We start from the raw sequence: 23,534 nt of genomic DNA, 5'->3' as shown, positions 1-23,534 counted from the left end.
TTTGTTCTGGAGGTCTGTACTTAACCTGAAACTGTTCTTAACCTGAAGCACCACTCTAGCTAATGGGGCCTGCTGCTACTGCCGCGCCGCCGGAGCACAAGTTCTGTTCTCATCCTGAAGCAAAGTTCTTAACCTGAAGCACTATTTCTGGGTTAGTGGAGTCTGTAACCTGAAGCGTATGTAACCTGAAGTGTATGTAACCCGAGGTACCACTGTACCATCCTTCTCTTTGTTCTTACCGAACTGTTCTTTTTGGGGTTTTGTTTTATATATTCCACTGATACATACAAGTGGAGCCTGCAGCTATATGTTGCAGTGTGGCTTCCTCCTGTTCATCATATTAGGCAGCCCTTTCCTGGATTACTCCATTCCATTACTCTTCCCCTCCGGCTTTCTGTTCTACCCCACTCAGTCAGCATTTTGTGGTTACAGAGTACAGTATGCTTGGTCTTCATTGTTCTGCCTTGGGTTCCCCCCACACCATCGCCTTAGAGCAGTGGTGTCCAAACTTTCTTCAAAGAAGGCAAGATTTGATGGAAGTGAAGGGCCGTGAGGGTCAACCGGAGGGTCAACCAAAGTTGTTGACCTTTTATTGAAGTTGTTGAGGTTTTTTTTAGGATTTTACCCCAGGAAATAAACTGCCATAGGGGCCGGATTAAACCAACTGGCCGGATTAGGCCCCCAAAATGGACTTTGGACATTCCTGCCTTAGAGTCACCCCCAAAATATTTTGGTATACCTGCAAACCTTCAGGATCCCCCAAAGCCTGCTGGTATGTCCCTCATGTGGGTGGCCATTGCTATTTTGGCTGCAAAGGATTCACCCATGGAGAGCGGACTATACTGGAGGTTTTCAGTCTTTTTGAGTCAGCTGAGTTGGTTGGGGCGTAGTTGGTTAGAGCGTAGTGCGTTAACCTGTTTCCCCAAAGGCAACCCATACAGGTAAGGTTGCGGGTTCGATCCCCATCTGGGACAGCTGCATTTTCCTGCATTGCGGGGGCTTTGACTAGATGACCCTCAGGTTCCCTCCCAACCCCACAATTCTATAATTCCACAGCTCCCTTGACCAGCTACATTCTTTCTGCGGCTTCCCTGTGGACAGTCTCCAGCACTGCCTTATACCTGTTTAGTCAAATATGTTCAACTGAGTTGCATGGGGCTTGCTCTTACTATGCACTGGACTGCAGCTTTTTTCTTCTTCTTTTTTTAAAGTCAGTCATAGGGAAGCAAGAAATAAATAAATTTTCCAATTAGCAGGTTTCTGGCCCATTCCAGATAACACTTCAAATGCATTGAAATCCCTACTTCTTTGCCAGCTTAACCTGTTTCCCCAAAGGCAACCCATACAGGTAAGCTTTACAGTGCTTCTGAAAGATGCTCTGCCTTAGATTTTGGAGAGGCATCATAGGGCACAAGATGTTGGACATAATATTATGATGGCGGACTGGGAACAGTTATGGACCACTGGTATGAAGTTTACGGCATGTAGTGCCTTAAAAGAGAATTTAATGAAAATGATTTACAGGTGGTACATAACACCAGTCAAGCTTGCAAAAATTTACCATTTGCCCGATAATAAATGTTGGAAATGTAATTGTCAGGGAACTGCCATCAGAGCATCAGGTGGTGGAGGGACTCAGGCAGGATGAAAGAGACTCAACTGCTGAAGCAGGGACCAGCAGGGGGAGGAGTGATTCTCTGAGGGAATGTGAGCAGGAGGGAGGGCTCAGGGACGCTTCCAGCGAAAATAGTGGGGAGGTATCTGAGTCTCACATAGGGAGACCCATACCTCGCAGGAAACTGTCACGCCGTGAGTCCAGGAGACGCGTTTCCGTTAAGGAACTTCTTTGCTGGAAACGCTTCCGCAGGCAGCCACTGTCGGACTCTACTAGTGACTAGAGCAGACATGTCTGAGGAGCTCCGTCACACACAGAGGTTTGTGGGGGCACACAAACTCTGAGGGAGCACGTTTTCACGCACAAGCAGCTAATCAAACCCTCACAGCAGTCCGACAGTCTTTGTACGCTGCCTGTGCAAGAGAAGGCATCATGAGCGAACCAACCGGAACCGGAGGAGCAGGGGCTGGAGCTGGTCCAAGCTTGGAAGATAGATACCGAGCGTTGGAGGTTCAACTGGCCCTGCAGACGGCGAGGCTGGAGGAGAGAAGGGCTCAGGATGCAGACAAGAAGGGGAGAGCCACTCAATTCCCCAGAAAGGTACCAGGATTGGTGCAGAAATTTGGGGGGGACCCCAAGGACTACCATGCTTTTAGGACAGAGATGCAATATGCCCTTAATGTGCAGTTCGATGAGTTCCCTGATGAGGAATCGCGAGTTGCTTTTGTAATTGGGCATCTTGAGAAAGGGGCTAGAGACTGGGTTCGACCCCTAATGGCAACGCACAATGACATACTAAAGGACACAATGAAGTTCTTTCGTGCAATGGATATCATGTTTTCCAGCGATATTGAGGAAGGGGTGGTGCGCAGACAGCTAATGGCTTGTAAGCAGGGGAGTCGATCTGTCCGTGAATATTGGACTGAGTTTACCATGCTGATTCACAGACTGAGTTGGGATTTATCGGCGGCACCCGTTCAAATGCTATTTGAAGAAGGTCTTTCTTCGGGGGTGAAAGACGAGCTGGCACGGAGCCCCAGGGCGGAGTCTATGGATCAGCTGACCAAATCTGCGCTGACCATAGGAGCGCGGCAGGAGGCAAGAGCCTTGGAGAGGCGGGAAGGGAGAGGGGAACGTTGGAAGGAGTTCCGCATTCCAGACATTCCTGAGCCAGCTTTCCCGCCGGCAGAGCCGATGGAAATCGGAACAGCGCGCGCGCGCGCATTTTCAAAAACCAGCGAGGGAGCTAAGAAGGAGGGAAAGGGCCCCCGGAAATGCTATCTCTGCCAACAGCCAGGCCACTTTGCCAGAGTCTGCCCCCAGAGGAAGGAATGGCAAGGGATGGTGGGAGCTGTTGAGGGGGGAGAAGAAGGGGGAGAGGAGCAGGTAAAAGCCAACGCCTGGTTGCCACAATTGGGGCACTGCAGCCAGGCCAAAGAGCAGTGAAAGTGCCCGTGCCAGAAGCTCCTCGACCTGCTCTAGTGATTGAAGTGTCGCTAGAGCTGCAGAATGGGCACCCCCTAAAAATAAAGGCGCTATTGGACTCAGGCAGCTCCTGCAATTTTATGAGCAAGGAGTTTGCTGCTGAACACCAGATACAGACCATCCCTTTAAGCAACCCCCTGCAGGTGACCACGATTGATGGCAGGGAGTTGTTGGGAGGAGGAGTCCGCTTGCAGACTGTCCCAATGATAATGAGGGTGGCAAGGCACACAGAACTGATAGCGTTTAATGTGGCCACCCTGGGAGGCGCTCCCATTATTTTGGGAATGAGCTGGCTAGCTCTACATGATCCGCTGGTTGGCTGGCATCAAAGAGTGGTGTCCTTTGGTTCAGCACATTGCCTAGAACACTGCAAAGGGGAGAAGGGTTCAGTAGGGGTCCAAGCCACCCTAGCAGGGACTGAAGTAATGGGGAAGGTGAAGGTACCACCACAGTATGCAGATCTCAGCGACGTGTTCAGTGAGAAGGAAGCTGACCAACTACCACCTCATAGACCCTTTGATTGTCAGATCAATTTACTCCCTGGAGCACAGCTTCCCGTGGGCAAGGTGTATGCCATGTCAGACAGGGAAATGCAGGAGTTGCGAGGGTTCATTGACAAGAACCTGAAGAGAGGCTTCATCAGAGAGTCCAAAGCAGCAGGGGGGAGCCCAGTGTTCTTTGTGGACAAAAAAAATGCGGACAAGCCGAGACTTGTATGTGATTTTAGGCGGCTGAATGCAGTGACTGAACCGGTGGCGTTCCCTATGCCCAGAATTGATGATATTTTGAACATGGTGAGGAAGGGAAAGATTTTCACAAAGCTGGATCTAAGGGGGGCGTACAACCTGATACGCATAAGGAAAGGGGATGAATGGAAAACCACCATGTTTACCCCTTTGGGGGCGTTTGAATACCTCGTTATGCCATTTGGATTACAAGCAGGCTCCGCGTGTTTTCAATCTTTTATGAACCACGTGCTGGGTCCTTTGCTCTACAAGAATTGCGTTGCCTTTCTAGATGATGTGTTGGTGTATTCTGAGAATGAGGAGCAACATGTGAGAGACGTCAGAGAAGTGTTGAGCAGACTGCAAGCCAACAGGCTGTGGGTCAAACTGGAGAAGTGTCGGTTCCATACCAAGGAGGTGGAATTCCTGGGGTACCGCCTGTCAGACAAGGGATTGGCCATGGATCCCGGCAAGGTACAGGCAGTGCTGGAATGGAAAACACCCAAAACCAAGAAGGATGTGCAGAGGTTCCTAGGGTTTGGAAACTTTTATCGTAAGTTCATCCGCAACTTCGCCCATCTGACGGCGCCCATCACTGACTGTCTCAGCAGTAAGAAGAAGTTTGTATGGACGGCGGAGGCGGAGCGAGCGTTTGAGGAACTGAAAAGGGCCTTCGCCTCTGAAGAACAACTTCTGCATGTGGATTTACGAAAGAAGCTAAGGGTGGAAACAGACGCATCTGACAGAGCCATAGGGGCGGTGCTTCTTCTGCAGCCGGGGAAGGAGGAGTCGGAGTGGCGTCCGTGTGCCTTCTTCTCGCGGAAGCTGAACAAATCCGAGAGGAACTACACGGTGTACGACCGAGAACTGCTTGCTATTCATGAGGCGTTCCGGAGATGGAGGCATCTGCTGGTTGGTGCACAACATAAAGTGCAAGTGTGCACGGACCATAAAAATCTAGAGTACTGGAGAACGGCGCGAGTGCTCAACCAAAGGCAGTTGAGATGGGCCCAAGAGTTCTCCAAATTTAACTTTGAGATTTGTTATGTGCCAGGCCCAGAGAATGTTAGGGCGGACGCTCTCTCACGCAAACCTGAATATTTGGAGGGGGAGGGAGCACCCGAAGAAACCCATATCATTCCAGAGGACCGCTGGGTGTGTGGGGCGACTTTGGTGGGGCAAAGGGAATTGGTAGAGGGTACGGTGCAGGATGCATACGCCCAGGGGAAACTCAGGGATCTCAGAGGGGAGGAAGACAAACCCGGTGGTTTTGAGGAGAGAAATGGGGCATTGTATTATAAGGGAGCGTTATATATACCTGAAGGGGAATTGAGGGAGAAAGTACTCAAGCAGCTGCACGATAGCCCCACAGCAGGGCACTTTGGGCAACACAAAACCATGTGGCTGGTTACCAGGGAATTTTGGTGGCCCAAGGTCAGGGAAGATGTGCGGGAGTATGTGAGAGGGTGTGAACAATGCCAAAGAGCCAAGGGGGAGAGGCAGGCGCCGGCTGGTTTATTAGAACCACTGCCCACACCTGAGAGACCGTGGGAAGCAGTGGCAATAGATTTCATGACTGATCTGCCAAGGTCTAGAGGGAAAACAGCCATCATGGTTGTAGTAGACCTGTTAACTAAAATGGCCCACTTCATAGCCTGCTCACATGCGGTTACAGCAGAAGAAACCGCCAAATTGTTTGTAGAGAATGTGTTTAGGTTGCATGGCGCCCCCTTGAGGGTGGTTTCAGACCGAGGGAAACAATTTACTTCCAGGTTCTGGAGGAAGCTCATGAGCTTACTGCATGTAGAGGTTAATTTCTCGACGGCCCGTCATCCTGAAACCAACGGGCAGGCGGAAAGAGCAAATGGGGTTCTCCAACAATATTTGAGGTGTTATGTTAATGACAGGGAGAATGATTGGGTGGAGAAGCTGGCGTTGGCAGAATTTGCCTACAACAATGCAGAGAACGTGTCCACGGGGATGAGCCCCTTTTTGGCCAATCACGGGTGCCATCCCAGAGCCTTCCCAGGGGGGGAGGGGGAGAACTGGAGCGTTCCAGCTGCAGAACAGTTCGTGGAAGAAATGGAAGCGATCCATCGCCAGCTCCAACTCAACTTAAACAGGGCTAAGGAGGAATATAAGAGGCAAGCAGACAAAAACAGAAGGGAAGGTGAAAGCATCAGGGTGGGGGACCAGGTGTGGCTGTCTACCCAAGGGTTGCCATTCAAAGGAGGTTGTAAGAAATTAAGACCCAAAAGGCTGGGTCCATTTGAAGTCATACAGCAGGTCAATCCAGTGGCTTTCAGGCTCCGGTTACCGAACCACATGAAGCTGCACCCAGTTTTTCACAGGTCGTTGCTGTCACCGTATAGAGGAGACAGTGAGGGGAGGGTCACTAGGGGACCAGCAATGGAGGAGAAGGAACACAGCTACCATGTAGCAGAGATCCTCGATTCCAGGTGGAAGGGAGATCAAGTAGAGTATTTGGTAATGTGGGAAGGGGAACCGGAGTCGGAAAACACCTGGGTTAGGGCAGAGGATGTCAATGACGAGGTTTTAATAGAGACTTTTCATCAGAGGTTCCCACGTAAACCTCAGCCTGTAGCGAGGTTCCGAAGGGAATACTTTGCCACCACCGACGAGGAAGAGGAGTTGGAGGGGTTCCCAGATTCTGAAGAGGAGGAGGATTCAGCTGGCCAGGACGACGATCGATGGAGAGAATTGTTCGAGACGTCAGAAGATGAGGAAGATTCGTTTCGGGGTTTTAGCCCTTCACCTCCCAGGGGGGAGGAATTGGGAGGGGGTGAGGGGGGCCCTGGAGGGGAAGTGGATGTCAGGGAACTGCCATCAGAGCATCAGGTGGTGGAGGGACTCAGGCAGGATGAAAGAGACTCAACTGCTGAAGCAGGGACCAGCAGGGGGAGGAGTGATTCTCTGAGGGAATGTGAGCAGGAGGGAGGGCTCAGGGACGCTTCCAGCGAAAATAGTGGGGAGGTATCTGAGTCTCACATAGGGAGACCCATACCTCGCAGGAAACTGTCACGCCGTGAGTCCAGGAGACGCGTTTCCGTTAAGGAACTTCTTTGCTGGAAACGCTTCCGCAGGCAGCCACTGTCGGACTCTACTAGTGACTAGAGCAGACATGTCTGAGGAGCTCCGTCACACACAGAGGTTTGTGGGGGCACACAAACTCTGAGGGAGCACGTTTTCACGCACACGCAGCTAATCAAACCCTCACAGTAATGTAACTGAAGGTACATTCTTTCATCTTTGGGTGGACATGCCCAAAGATTAAGGCATTCTGGGAGATGATCTATAATGAAATGAAAAAGGTATTTAAATATACCTTTCTGAAGAAACCAGAGGCCTTTCTCCTGGGCATGGTCGGCCAATTGGTGCCAAAGAAGAATAGAACTTTTTTCATGTATGCCACAACAGCAGCAAGAATAATTATCGCAAAGCACTGGAAGACACAAGATCTACCCACCAGGGAAGGATGGCAGATGAAGCTGATGGACTACATGGAACTGGCGGAAATGACTGGTAGAATCCGAGACCAGGGAGAAGAGTCGGTGGAAGAAGATTGGAAAAATTTAAAGTATATTTACAGAAATATTGTAAAATTAATGAATGTTATAAGAATGCTGGAACGAAGTTATATGGCTTTAGCAGAAATGTTATAAAGAATTAAGTAAAAATAGATTGTTAATGGACCAAAGTGGAAAATTTAAGGTTAGGGTGTTTTAAGTTAAATTTTAGAACGAAAATCGAGAAAGATGGAAAGGACTTGCTGAAATAGTTAATTGAACTAGAATACAAAAAAGGGAGGTGTGAGGAGGTCAATGAAACAAGTATATGAAAGGTAAAGACATGGAAAGGTTGGATGTGTTTTTAAATGTTTTTGTTTTGTTTCTTTGTGGTTTTATTGTATTGTTTTTTCTTCTTTCTTCTTTGTTTTTTATGTATTGTATTGTATTGCTTTGCTTTGTTTAACTATTTTTCTTCTTTTTGTAATTTTTGTAATTTTTAAACTTTTAATAAACATTACTTTTAAAAAAAAGATTTTTTGGAGAGGCATCATGTGAAGGGAAGCCCTAAGCTGGAGTCTCCCATGCAGAATTCCTCTCTGTGTGAGGTGCGGAGAGCTGAGACTCTCAAAGGTGGTGTGTTAATTGGGCATCGTTTTTTTATCAATGTAGTGCATCTGTTCCGCTCTGTGCTGTTCATCTGTCTGTTCCTTCAATCTCTTTGGCTGATCCCATGCCAAACAGTTCAGGCAGAAGGCTATGGCAATGTGAATGATTATTTAATGTATTTTGGGGTGTTTCTTACGTGAACTGTGTGTTGATTTACATGGATCCGTTACACTAATATGAACTGCAGCTTGCTCTCGAGACTGTGCAGGATAATTAACTCTTATGCCCGTGAAATGCATTCCCCTTTAGGTTAATGTTTTACAGTTGAATAAAAAGGGGTTTCTGACCTCTTCATTTAGATGAGATGAGGACATGGCCATCGTTTATGAAATAGGCAGACCATAATGTGAGATTTATTGGGACAGCTGCAGCTTCTGCAGTCCATTTGAGACATGCAGAGAGTATGTTACTTTCCCTTCCGTAGTACAAATGGATTCTTCCAGGGCTCCTTTATGGCAGAGATGTCTGCAATTTGCTGTTGTGTTATGGAATATAAGATGCTGCCTTATGGCAAGTCAGACCATTGGTCCTGCCTAGCTCAGTATTGTATACAGTACGCTGACTGGCAGTGGCTGTCCTGCCAGATTTTAGACAAGTGTCTAAAGTGAACCAATGTAGAGATGCTGGGGACTGAACCTGGGACTTCTTGCATACAGTGGTACCTCTGGTTAAGTACTTAATTTGTTCCGGAGGTCCGTTCTTAACCTGAAACTGTTCTTAACCTGAAGCACCACTTTAGCTAATGGGGGCCTCCTGCTGCCGCCGCGCCGCCGGAGCACGATTTCTGTTCTCATCCTGAAGCAAAGTTCTTAACCCGAGTTACTATTTCTGGGTTAGCGGAGTGTGTAACCTGAAGCGTATGTAGCCTGAGGTACCACTGTACAAGCTATGTGGTCTAAGAAGGGCCCTGCTCTTGTAATGTGAGGGTGGATCTGAGGTTTGTTCTACTGAAAGAGAGGAAGTAAATATTATTTAGGACACAGTCCTGGTGCAGTGAACGTACAAATTGATGTTAGCAGGGGCAACCCGAGTTTTTTTGCTACCTGAGGTGAAATATCCCTCTGCCGCCCCCACAATGAGTGAGGAGACTCCATAAGGGCTCTCCCCCCCCCCCGAGAAGCCCTTATGGAGTCTCTCCTATGCCAGGGAGAGAAACCCTGCCACACTGCCCAGTGGTGGTAGGAAAATCTTTTCCTGATCCCCAGCCCCTTGTCTGACAGTGGGCATGGGCGTGGCCAAGGGGGGGCAGGGACAGGCAGCTGCCCCCCCCCAATATATATATTTGTAAAAAAATACATAGCAAACTGAGGTTCTGTCCCCCCAGAAAAAGAAATATTTTGCAGGGTCTCTTTCTGTGTAGTGTTTGGAAAGAAACACATAAATGCATATCCTCCTATTCAAATTTACATGCAGAGGCCAAAAAAACCCGAGTCCTGTGAATGACATTCTGTCACAGAACTGGGCTCTCCTCTCACTCCCACAAAAAGACACTGGATGTTGCTGTGACAACCTTTTTCCTTCTCTCTAACAATTATGGTCATTGTTTTGCATCAAAAGAGTATTTCCATAGCAGAAATCTGTCTTTAATTACCTCTAAAACAGCTTCAGAAGGGTTTCTGTTGAGAATTTGGGTGTGTATGTGTGTGTGTTTTACTTTTAAAATTTATTCTGCATGAAATTATCTTTTTTTGGAACATTGTAGAACATGGCACGATCCTCTGGGGAATGAATGACTGACAGAAGCCATACTGTTGCTTTTGTGGATAATGCCAGTTACATTACAGGCAAGATGGCTGTCTCCAGGAAGTGGCTCTGAGTGAGAGAAGTGTGTCTGCTGCCTGTCTGGTTTCACACAAAAGTCTAGTGTGACTTCTATGTAGCAATGTGTTTTAACTCTTCTGTGCTGCTTTTTTTACACACCAATGGAATCATTCCCTAGAGAATAATTTCTTATCCACTGAGTCATACTGGTCCAGAAATTATTCTCTTAATAACAGACCTGTGTGTCTTCTATTGCAAATGCTGAATATTCGTTTGCTTCTTTCAGAGCTGCCGAAGGCTCAAAGCTCATTAGTCACTACAAAAACCGAGAGATGGGAGGTTTTGAAAGCTGAGTTTTTACACTGTAGTCCTATGATTCTTCAGAAGTAACTCCCACCATGTTCAGTGAAGCTTACTCCCAGTATGTCTTACTTAAGTATGCATGGGACTGCAACCTATATGTAACTGCTCAGAAGTAAGGCCCAGTGGGGTTAGTTTCTCCCAGGAAAGTATATATAGGACCACAGCTAAGCAGTGTGAAATTCTTGGGGTTTCAGGTGCTTACCCAGGGTTTGTGTTTCTTTCAGAAATTAGGCACAGCAGAGACTGTGGTGTCTTTATAATATATGGTTTTATTTACACACATATACAACCTGCACCTAGATGGAGGGATGGCAGAACATTCACACATCCTATGAGGATCTGGCTTCGCCCTTAAGGGAAGCAAAAAACTATCCTCTGCGACTCTTAGTTTCACCTGTCATCCCCATCTCACGTGGAGTTCTTCCCCAAACGACTCCAAGGACCTCCCCCCCCCCCAGCCTACATCATTCAAAGTTGAAACCCTAAACGTGGCCTTTGCTTCTTCCCACTAGCACCCCACTCCCCCTTGCTTGGCAATCCTGCCTTCTGATAGTTTCCTTGATGGGCCATTACTTTGCTTTGTTCCTTCATGACTTACACTCAGACAGGCCTCTCTCTTCTTAGCATAAGCTGAACCCAGGAATTTCTGTTTGGCACAGTTTAATCAAACCTTGATTAATTATAACTTTTATTGATTCCAATAATTATGGGGAGTCTGGCACCCAGGAATTTAGGGGAATCTGCCCCCTCCAAACCTATAATAGTATCTTATGCTTTTGGTTTCACCCATTTTCTTCTAGATCAAATTTGGATCATTCATACACAGTGTCGAAACTGTACATTATTCTGTGACAGTGTGTAATACAGACACATCATTAGGTTTTATATAACTGGCATTCGTATGTATTTTCTCACAAGCAAGTTCCACTGAGTCCAATGGGATTTACTCCCAGGTAAGTGTGCACGGGGTTGGAACCAAAACTATGGCTGACATATTGGGAGAGTCTGGAACCTGCTTATGAATGATCATGCATAGGATTGGATTCTGTGTGCATTAATTCCTGGTGCTATTTACATTTACAGTCATACTTCGGGTTGAGCGCGTTCGAGTTGCGCTCCGCGGCAACCCGGAAGTAACGGAGCGCGTTACTTCCAGGTTTTGCTGCTTACACATGCGCAGACGCTCAAAATGATGTTACGTGCAGAAGCGGCGAAAAGCGACGTGCACAGACGTGCCATCGCTAGTTACGTTTGCTTCTGGATGCGAACAGGGCTCCAGAATGGATCCCGTTCGTATCCAGAGGTACCATTGTACTCCACGATTATATAAATGAAAGCACCATTGCTTAAAATCATATATAGTACAAGTTGCAGACCCATAGGGACAGGCAAACCTGTCTGTTTCCATTTCTCTCAGATTCTCATTTTTCCATCCTTAAATTCAGTTCCACAGTTTCCCACAACAGTTTGCAATTTTTTTAAAAAAAGTCTTCATGAAAATTCATCAGCATTTTATTGTGAATTTCTCTTAATACACACATTTTTTTGCAAAGTAATTTAATCTATTATGGTGCATTCTTGTAATTTTCACCAATATATGTATTTTTAGCCATACTTATCCCTAGTATATGTAATTTTTGTACACATTGCTTGGCTGGAGAACTGCACTGTAAAATTAGGAGAGGTGCAAATCACAAAGGATGGCTGCATTTCAGTTTTGTATTTTGTATCACATTGGAAAGTGCCAAATAGGTAGGTTTGCCTTTAAACGTGAATGGAATTGGATTTCTTCCTCCGTCTCTAGATACCACAGAAGTTCCATGAGGGGGGGAAAGTGGGTTATAAAATGTACTAAAAGAATACGACAGGCATCAGCATGTGTAATGACGAACGTTCTGGAAAACTGCTGGCAGAATATATAAAGCCATTCACATTTATTCTGCATGCTTTCTCCTGCCCATGCAGAATTGCTTATGAAGAGGCCTTCACTCTTGCAAATTCTACTGAAGGTTTATTGGGCACTGTTTATATATGAATGCTCTTGAATGGAGGTGGAGCAGCAGTTCGGCTTGCCAAACCCCTGTCCCGCTTGATCTCATTGATAATGGAGCCGAGTGAATAATCTGGAAATCATTTATGTCAATAGCCTGTTTCTCTGCCTGTGCAGTATTTGTCATTACACCACAGTTTCCACAGATTTATTCATTTTTTTCCTGTTGTCTTTAAATTTATTGGACTTTCAGGCCATAAATATTTCAGATGTATGTTGTCTGATTTACAGTCTGATCCAAGTCAATGGGGCTACATTGGCCGAAATCCAAGTTCTTTGGCTTAATTGGGCCGCGAATTGAACTGCCCATTTTTATTGGAGAGGCTTGTCAATTGGCACTCTCCGGTTTCATGATTGCATGGAAACGTAAGAAGCGCAAGTACATTTTGCAGTGTGCGTCTGTGTGTTTGTGGGGGAAAGAGAGAGAATTTAAACTTTTATGCCTCCAAATGAATTCTTTTGTGTTCCTTTCATTGTCTCCTGATCTTCTGAGAGTGAGAATTAGCTGTCAACTTTCACTCGGTATTTAAATCAGTGTGTTTATCTCCGCAGACTTGTTTATTTCCACTGGAGACAAATTGATGTCACAGCTGGTCTTGCTTGTTTGAAAACCCCTTGGTGCTGAGAGCTGCTGAAGCAATTTCACCTATTGCTAGAACATGTCAGGAAATGGAATACTTATAGCCTTAGTGATTTCCAAGCAGCTACCAAGTTTGGCTGCTGAATCACAGGAATCATGCCCCATCACAAAGTTGCCCATTCTTGCTGAATCCTTAAGCCTACCTTGCTTATTTTGAAAAGGCTGCGTTGTTAGTCACAGAGAAGGGAGACTTGTCGTGTTTTATGCTTGTGTTTCATCCCCTCCTGGGGATGAAACAAATGACGTCTAAAGGCTACTGAAGCCATGTCCACATCAGAGGAAATTTGAGAACCTCATGCAGACTCTGCCAGAGCAGGACTAGAGTGGGATTCGTCTTCAGATGTAATGCAGTTCTAACCCACGATGCATTGTAACATCTGAACCAACCTCATCCTCCAACAAATAATGATTTGCCATCAGGCCAGGATTTAAGACCTCGTTGAAATCTCGTTTGCGAACCATACTTTGGGCAAAATCATAGCTTGACATTGCATTTGAACTAATCAAACTTTATGATCTGTGGGGCAATTTAAGCCTACCTATAGCTCTCCCTCTTCCTCCTAAAATGTATGGACCATGAGGACAGCAAGTAAAAGGTAAAGGTAAAGGGACCCCTGACCATTAGGTCCAGTCGAGGCCGACTCTGGGGTTGCGGTGCTCATCTCGCTTTATTGGCCGAGGGAGCCGGTGTACAGCTTCCGGGTCGTGTGGCCAGCATGAGTAAGCAGCTTCTGGCGAACCAGAGCAGCGCACGGAAACACCGTTTACCTTCCCGCCGGAGCGGTACCTATTTATCTACTTGCACTTTGATGTGCTTTCAAACTGCTAGGTGGGCAGGAGCAGGGACCGAGCAACAGGAGCTCACCCCATCACGGGGATTCAAACCGCGACCTTCTGATCGGCAAGTCTTAGGCTCTGTGGTTTAACCCACAGCGCCACCCGTGCCCCAGGACAGCAAGTAGTTGACTGTAATTCACAGGCTGAAGGAGCAAGCCTTTATAGGATGTAGCCTACCTGTGTCGTAAAGCTACTTGTTCATTGTAAAAGGGAGCTAATAGGCTGCTTCATGGATTAGCAAGTCTTCATTCTCCTAGCTGAACCATACACACATTTATGACACCAGGCAACTCCGGGCTGAGTGAGATCCAGCTGTTCAACCCCACTCCTTGCCTCTGATGATCTTGGTGGGAGCTTGGTGGCAACAGCCAGCAAAGGAAGACTGGTTTCCATCATGGGCCGAGAGAAATCCAGCTGTCCAGCTCCATCCTTGGAGGACCTCAGTGGGAGCTGCTGACTGATATGACACTAGGAAAGGACAAGGACATATATGGATCCTGTAATTTCTGTTCCTGTGCTAGATTTGGGTGTAGTTTTATTTTGAGAATCTTTTGTAAATAGCTTTCACAGCTTTCACAGAATAACAGTATCCTGTGGTATGATCTTTGCCTTTAATACCTAAATAGATCTGGTGAGCACTTTTGAAGTTCAGTTGTAACCCCTACAACATGGTAACCTTCTTTATGAACCCCAAATGGACTTGTTTCTAGAGGCTAGTTTTATGCCTAACTCCTCTTGCTTTTACATCTGCTTTGAAGAGAACAAACTTGTCACATTTTCCCTGCCTTAGAGCACAGCTATGTAGAGGACAATGCAGCTGATCGTGACTTTTCCCCCTCTGCCCTTTCCTCTTTTTCTACCCTGTGCCTCACTGAACTGTTTGGCAAGGAGTTTCCTGTGCACATTTGCTTTGTGGCTGGCTAAACACATGCAACTATCACCGCAAACAAGATGAAGTGTTGTGTTTGCTACTGGAATCATTTAAACTGTGTACACACTATATACCTTTAGAGCACACTCAGAGCACATTCTTTCCCTCTAAGAATTCTGGGTACAGTTAAGAGTTGCTGGGAATTGCTAGTGCAGAGAGCGGAGGCTAGTCTGCTTGTGGGGGCAAACTACCACCAGCGTTTAACCCTCTGCTTGCAGGATTTGCACTGGCTGCAAATCTGCAACCAGGTCAAGTTGGCACTAGCCTATAAATCCCTATACAGCCCAGGACCAGATCACTCTGGCTTGCGAGAGAGTTTCTCTTGCAAGTTCCAAAAATCTCAGAAGCCCGTGACTGCCTCTGTTCTGTGGAATCACATTCCTGTCAAGGTACAACAGGCACCCAGAGGATTGGCAGTTGAAATCAATGGAATATGCCAAATTGGCAAGTTTAATAAGTAAAATTAGAAATCAAGCTGAGGCAAAATTTAAGGAGAATTTGAAAATGTTTGTAGATTATTAAAAAAAATTACAAGTAGCCTTAGAGTAAAAACAGCAGTAAAATTTAAATTTGAAAATATTTTGGAGAAGAGAAGGCATAGAATAACCATAATGTGCAGCATTATTTGGTAAATTGGGGAAACCATGGAGGTGGGGGGAGTCTAAAGCCAAGTGATTGTAAATTGGAAATGTTGTAAATTCTTTTGAAATATATAAATATTTTTTTTTTAATGCAGCAGGCACCCACTATCTGTACTTTTCAGAAATAACCAATACATTTTGTTCCAACAGGCTTTCCCAGCCAGATAAATGTGTCTTTACCACAAGTCTCCACTTGTTAGAGTTTTTGTTTTGTTTTAAACATATTTGTTGCTTTTAACTGTTTTAAATTATCTTAAATGTAAATTTATATGGAGATGGTGGTTTATAAGGCAATTTATTATTATTATTATTCTATATTTATTTATACCCTGATGTTTCCCTTGATGGGATTCAAGGCCTACAGAGAAAAATCAGGCATTAAAATACAATTAGACATTGACAGAATTAAAAATATATACATGTATAAAATCTATTTAAACCATACCAATAATTACAATAGGAACATCATGGCACCATCCTATTCAAGTCCCAAAGGCCTATAGAGCAAGAAAGACAGTAAAGAGAGAGCCAATCTAGCTTCTTAGGGAGGGAGTTCTGAAGTCTGGGAGCAGCCACTGAGAAGGTCCTCACCCATGTCCCCACAAAACGTGCCTGTGAGGCTGGTGGGACTGAGAGAAGGGCCTCCCCCAGAGATCTCAAAACCCAGGTAGGTTCAGATGAAGGAATACAGTCTTTCAGATAGCTTGGACCCAGGGACGCGGACTTAGAAAAAATATTGGGGGGGGGGGCGGGAAAGCTCATGAATAATAAATAAGCTCATGAATATGCAAATAAAGTGGCTCCGGCCCTAAATAGGGCAAGCCACGCCCCCCAGCCAGCCGATTGGCTGGCTGGGAGGTGTGGCCAGTCGGGATTCCCCTGTTCTCGCGGGATTTCCGGCAGTGCCTTGGCAGTGGCGGTGGTGCTGCGAAGCAGCGAGGCAGGAGCCCCCGCCCCCGGGGATTCCCTAATCTCGCGGGGGACGGCCGGGGCTCTCCGATTAGGGCGCGCGGCTGGCTGGCTGGCGAAGGAGCAGGTGGGGAGGAGGCGGGGGACGGCGGCGGCGCTCTGCTGGAAGGGCGCCCGCCCGAGATTATTGGGGGGGCTGAGCCCCCCCAAAAATTTTTTTGAGGGGGCTCGAGCCCCCTCAAGCCCCATGGAGTCGGCGCCTATGCTTGGACCTAAGCTGCATAATAAATCAATGATAGCTTTTCTACTTTATTAACAAAGTGGGTTTGGGGTTTTTTAAGTACAAAACTTTTTCAAGGTTTTGGAGAAGGTGTCCTAGCGACATCACTGGTGCTGGCCAATTAGTGCCATGCTTCTGCTGTGAAATTGATGTTTCCTTCTCTCTGCTGCCCCAGGGCCTAACCCTGGAGGAGAATAAGTATATTTGAAGTGAATTGTGTTGAGGCTGCCATATGGCTCTGTACATGCTTCATCCTTCTCCCAAAATTTCTTGTTCTGGCTTGCTTCTGAATATGGCATCAGCATTCATACAACTAGCTCCACATGTGGCAGCACAAACATGACGCACCTAAAAGCACAGTGACCACATGCAAACAGAGTCATTTGCTCAGGCTCTTGTTTCAACAGAATGTGGTTGGGATTGCAGTGTTTAGTAACACATGCTTGGATCTTTAATCTTGGATCTTTAAACCTTTCAGACATTCTTAAGTGTCTATGCACTAGTTAAGCAGAATAAATTCTACTGATATATATAGAAAGTTTAATTTTATTTGTCTCAACAATATAGGAGCATTAACTGGACTTATTGTGAGCAGCTAAACGTTAATTTAGGAGAAGAAGAGATCATTAGCTCTACTTCAAGGAGGAACATTACAGTTTAATGAGAATTAATAATTTTGCAGTGCATAGGAGCATATTGCCTCAAGCAAGGCATGTTGCAAGCACAGTATTACAAATAGCTATTTAAAATTAATGCCCCGATACTATCACACATTGCTAAATTTTCCATAATGATTTTATGCTGTTCTTGTAGGTAAAATGTATACTCAGGTCACACTGGACATTAACGAATGCTTTTAAAACAAGGGCACTTAGATCTTAAACACACTAATTGAAAATCCCATTGAAATCAATGTGACTTACTTACAGGCAATGTGGCTAGGTCTGAGGTTACTGTCAGTAATCTATAAATTACATGAGAGTCAGGCTATTTGATTTAAGTCTATTTAGTTCCACTGAATGCTTGAATTCCTTAGACCAGTCTTCCACCACCTGTGGTCTTCTATATGATGTTGGACTACATCTCCCATCATTCCTGGCCATTGGCTATGGTAGCTTGGACTAATGTCAGCTGCAGTTTAAAACATTTAGACGGCACCATGTTAGATCCTCCATTGCTCCATAATCTTAACTTTGATTCATGCACACACCCAGACAGACCACTGGAGATGACAGCCATGGAGCTGCCCTGGGCATTTCTTACTACTCATCTCCAACTCAAAATTCTCTCAGGATTGTTGTTGTTTAGTCGTGTACGACTCTTCGTGACCCCATGGACCAGAGCACGCCAGGCACTTCTGTCTTCCACTGTCTCCCGCAGTTTAGTCAAACTCATGCTTGTAGCTTCGAGAACACTGTCCAACCATCTCATCCTCTGTCGTCCCCTTCTCCTTGTGCTCTCCATCTTTCCCAACATCAGGGTCTTTTCCAGGGAGTCTTCTCTTCTCATGAGGTGGCCAAAGTATTGGAGCCTCAGCTTCAGGATCTGTCCTTCCAGTGACCACTCAGGGCTGATTTCCTTCAGAATGGATAGGTTTGATCTTCTTGCAGTCCATGGGACTCTCAAGAGTCTCCTCCAGCACCATAATTCAAAAGCATCAATTATTCGGTGATCAGCCTTCTTTATGGTCCAGCTCTCACTTCCATACATCACTACTAGGAAAACCATAGCTTTAACTATACGGACCTTTGTTGGCAAGGTGATGTCTCTGCTTTTTAAGATGCTGTCTAGGTTTGTCATTGCTTTTCTCCCAAGAAGCAGGCGTCTTTTAATTTCGTGGCTGCTGTCACCATCTGCAGTGATCATGGAGCCCAAGAAAGTAAAATCTCTCCCTGTCTGCATTTCATCCCCTTCTATTTGCCAGGAGGTGATGGGACCAGTGGCCATGATCTTCGTTTTTTTGATGTTGAGCTCTCAGGATTATGAGACAGTATATTCCTGATGGCATCTAGGTGGTATAAACTGCGGAAACACTCTTGCAGCTTCCAGTGACAGCAGGATACTCCTGGTGGTCTATGCTGGCTCCTGGTTGTCCATGTGGCAGACCTGATCTTATGGGTTCTACAGTGTGCACATGGCTGGCTAGTCAAAGAGGATGTGGGTTGATCTCTTTCTTTATTTCTTTTTAATTTACTACCTGCCCTTCACCCTGGGTATCTCAACCTCTAATGAAGACCCCAGTGACACAAAGTCTGAAGATCTTAAGGGGGCCCCCTGTCTCCAGTGCTACTTTGGAGACCTCCAGCATCTCCTGTGAAGCAACAAAAGGCCCATCTGCAGCAGAGGACCGGCAGGGACCCCGGCTCATCTGGATGATGATGATGATGATGATGATGCACATACCACTTACTTGCCAAAATGGCTTCTAAGTGGTTTACAATCAAAAAGCGGATACAGATATAAAACTGTAGCAGCTCCTTCACCTGTGCAATTGGAGGGAGAAGTTGATCCCCTCTGTGCCAGGGATAATCAGTTTCAGAAAGTGCAGGCGCAGGCAGTCCATTGTTGATGGAAGGCACACTTCGAGACCCAAAAGAACCAGGATCCTCGTGGCGGACAAGATGCAAGTGGGAAGGCTGAAAACTGGGGGTGAGGGCAACAGTGCTCTCCCTACCTGTGATTTCTAGCAACACTTATTCAAAGATGTATTGACTTCTCCAGAGATCCATGCAAAGTGCAGCTCTACTGCATTTCTAGTCTGGGTGATGGTCCCAGTCCTGGTTGAAAGGCAATATTCAGAGGCCAGCCATGATCAGAAGCCGTGCAGTCTTGCTGTGGGGTTCCTGAGTGGAGAAGAAAGCTAGGACCAACCAGATAAGCACAAGAGAGCACCCCACTTCAGTCCATGTGAAGAAGCCAACTAGAGACAGGCGGGTGGATCTCATTTCACCTCTAGCAATGGGGCAATGTCCTTCACCACAACCAAGAGCAGCAGGCTAGCTCAGGGCAGCACAGAGCAGGCCAGTTAACACACACACAGAGAGACACACACCTGTCCTCTAACATTGGGGTGGGCAAGCTCTCACCCTCCAGATGTTGCTGAACTGCAACATCCCTCCTGACCATTGGCTGTGCTGGCTGGGGCTGATGGGAGTCAGGGCCCAACAACATCTGGAGGGCCACATGCTCTAACACCTTGATGCCGCTCCCCCAGGGCATCTACCGCCTGAGGCAGCTGCCTAACTCTGCGTCATGGTAGGGCTGGTCCTAAGAGCCGCGGTGCTGTCGGCTCCACTTCCTTTAATCTTTTAAGGTTGGGTTATTTGTGCTGTGGTGCATGCAACAACCCAGTCAGCAAAGAGGGCAGTTTGCACGGGGCTCAAAGTGATGTTGAGTCCAATGGCAAAGTCCTGTCAGTTTTAAACTGGGAGCAATTCCTGCTGAAGTCTTGGTGGAAAAGCTGACTTGAATCCCATCCTTCTGGCCCCCTCCTGCCTCTCCTGTCACCCTCTCCCTTTGGGGCACTGCTATATACTTGGGCACAGAACCATGACACAAATTTGCATATGCTAATTTACAAATGCCTCTGGGCAAACGGAAGTGGTGGGTGGGAGGAGCCTCCCAAACACCATGCTTTGCAATGTGCCCAGATGCCCTGCAAGCAGATGAAAAATATTATTATTATTATTATTATTATTATTATTATTATTATTATTATTATTATTATTATTATTTTAAAGAGAGAGCATGGGGGGCTTTCACAAAAGATCTGGGGCTGCAGCTTTCTCCCTCTTGCTGAGAAAGAGAGAAAAACAGACAAGTGGTTTCCTCACCCTTTTCCTGGAGCTTAATTAGCTCCTCTGTGTGAGTCCCCATTGTGTAAGCTGAATGCTGCGGCAGGCAGGAGGAAGGGAAGGGAAGGGAAGGGTGCCGCATCATCAGTGAGGTCAGACCTGCTGTCTAATATAGTGGCCCGAGAGTTGCAGAGACACATGTCAGGCAGCACTCAGAACTGCAAAGACTCTAGTTGCAGGTACATTTACATTTAAAGCACATAACTCCCCAGCCCCCCCCCCACGAATACTGGGAATTATAGTTTACCCTCACAGAACTACAATTCCCAGCAACCTTAACAAGCTACAGTTCCCAGGATTCTTTGGAGAAAGTCATGCTTTTTTTTTTTTGGATGTATGATATGGATCTGCCCTCTTCTGGGAAAATGCATTTTCTCTCCCTTACTCTAGCTTATAAGGCAGAGAAGATGGACCTTTTTTCTGTCAAGTGATGTATTTTATCAGGGGGCTAATATGTTGAGTGTTGCTTGCTTGCACTGGGTGTGGCCAGAGTTGAATGAAGCCAAAGCCAGAGTTTCAAGGTGGCTCCCACTTCTCTCTTTCTTGGTCTTGGTCTTTCTCTCCCAGCTCTCTTCTCTCTCTTCCACCCTCTCACCCCCCCCCATTTCTCCCCTACTTGCCAACTGCATGAAAGTAGGCCTAGGTGCACTGTACAGTGGTACCTTGGGTTACTTACGCTTCAGGTTACAGACTCCGCTAACCCATAAATAGTACCTCAGGTTAAGAACTTTGCTTCAGGATGAGAACAGAAATCGTGCTCCGGCGGTGCGGCAGCAGCAGGAGGCCCCATTAGCTAAAGTGGTGCTTCAGGCTAAGAACAATTTCAGGTTAAGAATGGACCTCTGGAACGAATTAAGTACTTAACCCGAGGTACCACTGTAATATACTCTGTATAGCAACTGTACATGCAGATAAACTTACAATGTGCTGCTATCATAAGACAGTACTTCAATCTGTCTTTGATGTAAGCATCTTTTTAGTCAGCTGAGCAGCAAATTAGTCATGGTGCTCCCCTGAGAGAAGAACAGTTTGGAGGGAGTGTCTCCCAATGGGTCTGTTGTCATAAAACTGCAGATTCTCCCACAGAACATGGCCCTCCTTGTTGCTCTCCCCGCTTTCACAGGACACACGTTGGTCCTTCTTAAGAATTCAAGAAGAGCCCTGTTGAATTGGGCCAAAGGCTGTCTCCTTCATCAGCCTGTTCTCACAGTGGCCAGCCAGACGCCCATGGGAATCCCACAAAGGAACCTGAGTGCAACAACATTTTATTCAATTAATAAATCTTCCTTCGCAGGCATCTGTGGTAACATTAAACAAGCAGAATGCAACTCTAAAACATTTTCCGTAGTTTGCGCTTAGCAATTCCAAGATGCGTTCAGAAGCAGTGACCCCAGTTCAAAGTAGAACCTGAATTCCAAGAAAACTAGATGAGTAGGACTATGGCAAGCATTGACTGGAGGGTGATGGTATTCTTTCAAAGCCTGCTCGTAACCAATATTCTTTATGCTGTTTTACTCATCACTGCTGCTCATCCAGAAGGGTCCAGCTTTCTTCCATAGGCAAGATGTCTGAATCTATTCAAATGTCATTTACTGTTCCATGTATGTCCCACCTTCCCACCAAGGACATCAGAGTGGCTGACATAGTTGCTCATAAGAAATCCAGCAACCTCTTCTTATGGTAGCCTACCAGATGCCCCAGAAAGCCTCAAAGCAGGACCTATATGCAGGTTAACAGGGTGGTCCAACGTGTGGCCTGAGAGCCACATACAGCCTTCAAGGCCTTTTTTGGTGGGCCTTTGCAACATTTGATGCCCTCGTGGTGCCTTCCCAAAGCTGGGTATGTGCGCTGGGGTTTGGGGAGCAGGCGTGTGGGCTCCGACAGGGTTCCACAGTAAAGCCTCTTCCCAAAGCCTAGTTAGCACTTTCCCAGCTTGGGGAAGGAGCTAGGAGGGCTCTAGGAACATGCCAGAGCCTTCCACCTGCTTCCCAAAGCCCAGTGCCTCACTTAGGCGGCTGTGGGAAGGCAGTGTGAGGGCTGGGGGTGGGGCTTCACATTTTGATCTTACTCCCCATCCCCTTCACAACAAGGCAGTGTGTGCACCCTGAGGGGTCCGTGTCAAAGTGCTCTTGCAGGCCACTTGGTATGAAAAGTTGGTCTGCCCTACTAAGTGAGCCTTAGCAGCCTGTGCTACTGGACTTGCGGTATATCAGTAAACGCATGGGGACAAAGAAGGACTGTGGTGGGTATTGAAAGGGGAAGGAGCAAAGAAACTAATGCATGCTGGTCACAGAGGACATGCCCTTCATGTGTACAGGTGGCAATGATTTAACAACTGCTCACGCTGTCTGCAGAGTGTTCATGTATGGACACTTGCAAAGCAATGTCTACAAGAAGTGCTTTTTGAAAACCCCGAACCACAGCGCTTCAAAGGCTGAAGTGTGTACACAGCAACATTCTCTTCTAATGCCACATACAGACTGTTTAGCATAATTGGTTAATCCAGGACTGTCCTTCAACCTTCCCCTTTTCTGTCCTCGTGGTACCGTGAATAAAGAAAAAAGGGTCAAGCCAGAGTTATATGCTGTTTTCCCCTTTGGGTTAAACCTGGTCCATAACTTTGGTTTAACGTTGGTTCAGGATTTAATTAGAGCACACCAGGCACCAGCAGTTGTGCCCTAAATCATCTTATCACCATCTAGCTACTTAATCTTATAAAATGATTAGCATCTTATTACAGTTCTTTATTAAATATTGATGCCAAAGGTTTTCCATTCAGCATTTGCAAATCCTTTTAGTCAATTAACAGTGGAACAAAAAGCATTCCATTACGTGCAAGAGCTACTGTAATTATGTTTATTTTGTACATTAGTACAGTGTGTTTAAAATATGTATGTTTGTGTTTGTGTGCAAATGAATATACATATGTAACTAAATGGGTACCATGATAAGGCCCAATTTTCTTCACTTACAGATATATTCACTTACTATATATATATATATATTTGCTTATTGTCTTTCTTACGTATTTCTAAGGCACTTTGCTGGGAAAGGTTTTGAACAGCTCATACATTTTCATCTCTGCACTAATCTCAGTATAGCAAGAAAAATACAGAAATGATTAAAAGTCAATAGCAGAATAATTGCTGGTTGGATATGGTTCATGTTGTTCACAAGACAATTTTTGGCCCACTTGTTATTGTTGTTTTATCTGCACCCCTATGTGTGTGCGTGTGTGTACACCCAC

At 46.1% G+C, this 23,534-nt stretch overlaps 1 long non-coding RNA gene across 1 annotated transcript in view; it reads left to right on the top strand.

Annotated features, from left to right (window-relative positions):
* The window catches only part of LOC308569427, a 27,500-nt gene extending 3,966 nt beyond the window's left edge, over positions 1-23,534 (top strand). The window contains exons 2-3 of the long non-coding RNA XR_014000721.1: positions 1,257-1,348; positions 21,582-23,534. This is a non-coding gene — a long non-coding RNA (uncharacterized lncRNA). The remainder of the gene's footprint in view (positions 1-1,256; positions 1,349-21,581) is intronic.

This window comes from Podarcis bocagei (genome assembly GCF_964188305.1).
Source record: "Podarcis bocagei genome assembly, chromosome: 12".
Lineage (NCBI taxonomy): Eukaryota > Metazoa > Chordata > Lepidosauria > Squamata > Lacertidae > Podarcis > Podarcis bocagei.
The sequence above is the reverse complement of the archived record's forward strand: the minus strand, read 5'-3'. Positions and strand labels throughout refer to the sequence as shown.